Source organism: Podarcis liolepis, assembly GCF_965112155.1.
Source record: "Podarcis liolepis genome assembly, chromosome: 6".
Classification (NCBI taxonomy): domain Eukaryota; kingdom Metazoa; phylum Chordata; class Lepidosauria; order Squamata; family Lacertidae; genus Podarcis; species Podarcis liolepis.
Genome location: NC_139559.1, coordinates 70,574,999 through 70,579,331, shown reverse-complemented (window position 1 = coordinate 70,579,331; position 4,333 = coordinate 70,574,999). Strand labels below are relative to the sequence as shown.

General features: G+C 45.0%; 1 long non-coding RNA gene across 1 annotated transcript; it reads left to right on the top strand.

Annotated features, from left to right (window-relative positions):
• The first annotated feature begins 193 nt into the window (after positions 1-193).
• Positions 194-1,838, top strand: LOC310710405. Its single transcript, XR_014528043.1, has 2 exons — positions 194-413; positions 1,274-1,838. It is a non-coding gene; the product is annotated as an uncharacterized lncRNA (long non-coding RNA).
• The last annotated feature ends 2,495 nt before the right edge of the window (positions 1,839-4,333 follow it).

The following is a 4,333-nucleotide window of genomic DNA, read 5'->3' as shown; positions in this document are numbered from 1 at the left end:
CTCTCAGGTGGGCGCCATCGCCATTATAAGAGAACAGGGGAAGTGTTCATGGTGAGTTTTGGCACCTCTTTTTCTAGGGGGGGGGGAAGCACTGACAGAAATACAGAGTTACGTATAAAAAAAGTTACATTAATGCAAAGTTGCTAATGTATATTTTTCTGTGTATAACCTGCCCGCATGTATAAGACACGGCTGCAACCAATCACCTGTCCCCACAATGCACTACCTGTGTATAAAACAAGCCCCATTTTTAAAATTTTTGAGTAAAAAAACCCCATATCTTATACACAGAAAAGTACGGTAAGTCAAAATCAGGGTGTGTTTTTCCCCAGCTGGAGCTTCCTGGAACCCAGTTTCTGCACCTGCCAGGTGGATGCCATTTTGATTGAAAGAGAACAAGGAAAGTGTTCATGGTGAGTTCCGGCATCTATTTTTCTAGAAAAATAGCACTGGTCAAAATAAATTCTCACCCAGGGTCCAAACAAACTCTCAGCTCTTCCACAAAAGTATCACAACAAGAAGAGTTTCTGGAAACAACAGACATCACCCTAGTCTCTCACTCTAGACTTGCTTTCTTATGGGCAGACACAAGGTGGATGGTTCTTCCTCAGGCTGCCTACAGCTGGGTCCCACTCAGCTGTACTCCCCACACCCAGTTCCAGGTTTGATGAGTTCCTTCACCCTCTTCTCTCTCTTCCTCCTCCAGTTGCTGGGCACTGAGATGGGCTGAGATTCTCTACCAGCTGTATTTTATTTGGTTACCTATCCAATCTGTAGCGACATAAGGAAAAGTGTTGTTGTTTTTCAATACCAGTGAAGTTGACTTTCATTTTACTGTTGTTTTGTCTACTACAAAAGCTTGGGCATCTCTTAATCCTCCATCCAAGCAAGAAAGAGGCACAACATGTAGCAGCCAGGCAAAAGCTCTTGAGCAGGGTACATAACAGGGCTGGTAAAAGGCCTGGCCTAGGGAGAGCCCCGCCCCCAAGGGCCAGATAGATGTCTGCCCCCCCCAATTGGCTCAAGGGGGGTTGGGAGAACCCCACCAAACAGCACACAGGGATGTGGGGAGATCGTTCTTTGTGGCAATGCTTGCACAGACAGAACATAATAGGGTAGCATTGAATTCCACCAAATATAATTTTGTACTTCTATCATCCTTGAAAGTTTAGTTGGTGGCAGTCTGGGAGTCTGGGGAGATGTTGGTTCATTTTTTTAAAAAACGAAAACATTATTATTATTGTTATTATTATTATTATTATTATTATTACAGATGCACCTTGGTTTTCGAACAGCTTAGTTCTTGAACGTTTTGGCTTCCCAACGCCGCAAACCCAGAAGTGACTGTTCTGGTTTGCGAACTATATTTGGAAGCCAAACATCCAAAGGGGCTTCCATGGCTTCTGATTGGCTGTAGGAGCTTTCTGCAGCAATCTGAAGCCATGCTTTGGTTTCCGAACATTTGGGAAGTTGAATGGATTTTCAGAACGGATTCAGTTCGACTTCCAAGGTATGACTGTATTTATTGAATTTATATCCCGCCCTGTACCCACAGGTCCCTTTAATATAACAGCATTTTTAAGGACTTTGATATATTGGAATTCAACAACCAGTTGTTAGATGACACAGTGGACTTTGGTTAGGGGGGGAAGTATACACTTCAGGGGGTGCTAGTGAGCAAGAGACAAGGGATTATGTAATCCAAGCAGACTGAGATCTGTCCTCCATGTGTGACGCTTTGCACATGATAAATCTCCCACACCGACTTCTTTTCTGTGGAAGAAACGAAAGGTTAAATGAGGATGAGCAAAAATAAAATCCTCAGGCATCACCTGTGATGAGCTTTTGCATACATATGCATGTAATGTTTTCTACAAGCCTTTATATTTCTGTATTTCCACTGGAAAGGTGAAGCGCTATGCCTTCTGAAAGGCAGGGCGAGGTTGCTCTTCTAGAAAAATCTTTGACAGCAAAGGTCAGCTTGACAAGGAGGGCTGGGTCACTTATAGCATAGGCAAAGAAATTCCTGTTACTGGTTTATCAGATAATCACATAGGTATGCTTTCAATGCATGCCAGGAAATAGATTTCTCAACCCACAATGATACAGTTGTTTATTTACCCTTTATCTTCTTGTCATGTAAGATGACACCAGACAGGATAACTGCAAAGTATCATTTTCAATTTGGACACTGATCTCTGTATGTAGGGTTCCTTCTTGTTGTCTCTATATCAGGTATGGGCAACCTTTGGCCTTCCAGTTATTGCTGGACTACAGCTCGGATCAGTTCCAGTAAGCAGGCACCATGCGCAGGGATGATGGCAGTTGTAGTTCTACACTGTTCTGTACTATCCCCAAAGGCTGGGTCCTACAATTCTGTAGGCATAGGTCATCACAAGCAAACAACCAAAGTTCCTTCTTTGAGTAATATTCTCGGTCACAATACTAACATACAGTGCTATTTTTTTATAGAAAAGGAGGTGCCGAAACTCACCATGAACACCTGACTTGTCCTTTTATGGCACCCACCTGAGACGTGCCGGAACTGTGGATGCCTCAGCAGCTACGCCCCCCAGAAATGGCACCTATGAGACCAAGGGCATTGGGGGTGGCGGCGCTAATTTCCTGGGGGCAAGACAACAAAGGTGATTTTGACTTTCATTTTACCATTGTGTTGTCTACTACAGAAACGTGAGCATCTCTCTTAATCATCCGAGCGAGAAAGAGGCATGACATGTTTCACCCAGGCAAAAGCTCTTGAGCAGGGTGCAAAACAGGACTGGTAAAAGGTGTGGCCTAGGGAGAGTCCCCCTGAGGGCCAGATGGGCAGGGACAGAGGGCCGCATTTGGCCCCTGGATCTGAGGTTTCCCACCCCAATTTAGACTTCATGTCGTGGTGGTGTATCTGAAACACTTAGCTGGTGCGCCAATTTGTTGAAGAGCTGTTAGGGATGACATAGAAACAGGGGTGCCAACTTGAATAAAACATTGGGGGGCAGGTAATCCCCACCCTGCATACTTGATCACATGATGTGGTGTACACACACCATTTGAAGGGTGTGTGTGAAGTGACCTCGGCCCTAGGAATTGGCTCCTATGCACAGAACCAACTTTTCCCCACTGCTGCCACACACTGGGTCAACACATTCATCAAGCTATCCACCATAATCCCAAGATGGCTTTCCTGGTTACCTTGGTAGTCAAACAGCTTGGCTCCTGAACAAATCGGCTCCCTAACGCCACAAATCCGGAAGTGATTGTTCTGGTTTGCGAATGTTTTTCGGAAGCTGAACATTGGGCATGGCTTCTGTGGCTTCTGATTGAGTGCAGGAAGCTCCTGCAGCCAATCGGAAGCCGTGCCTTGGTTTTCCAACCATTTCGGGAGTCAAACGGACTCCCGAAACAGATTAAATTCAAGAACATAGGTACCTCTGTATAGTAATTGTCACTTAGAAACATGAAAAGGCCAATACTGTAAATAGTAAATCTGGGTTCCCTGGTACGGTTTTACCAATGACCTATTGTCTTCTTTTTCTTTAAGGTCCATATAATTGTGCTTAGAATAAGGCAAGAAGCCACCAGCAACAGCAGCCCTCATGAGGTTCAAACTACTGTTCTTGCGCGTACCCTTCCGAGAAAGAGTCAATGCCTGAGCTGTGTTGGAGAGGCCAGAGTACAGGAAAGATTTCTCAACTCTGCAAACACCCACATATATTAGTGCGAGGTTTGCCAAAGCTTTTGGTTTCATAGAATCATAGAGTTGGAAGAGACCACAAGGGCCATCGAGTCCAATTTAATTGCAAATATTTCCTTGGAACCAGCCGGCTGAGGGGTCAGGCTGGAGGTATTCATGGATGCAGCATTTTCAAGTTTTCCCTCACTTTCAGGGGACTTTCACTTATTCCCAACATACAGCTGGAAGAAGAAATGGGGGGGGGATTTGTCCAGAATGTTTACCTGCAAATGAAACTATTGATCTGTTGCTCAAATTTTCCCACACTTTGCTTGTCCTGCACCTGGAAAGCTATTTAAATAATGAAATAAGCCACTTGCGCAGAAGTAAGGATGGAACACTTTCAGCCTAAGCCATTGATCACTTACACGAAAGTGCTGCCAGGACTGCAGCATTGAAACTCACTCCTCAGCGTACTCAGAAATAAATCCTATTCCATCCAGTGGGTCTTATTCCCAGGTATATGGGGTTAGGATTGCATCCTTAGGACACAATTCTGACTCCCATCCCCTGCCTGCAGGGCTTTACAGAGGGAGGGTCCCATGGTTGCACTGACAGCTTTGCTGTTCACAGTGGCTTGAGCAGAAGGGGAGGCCGATC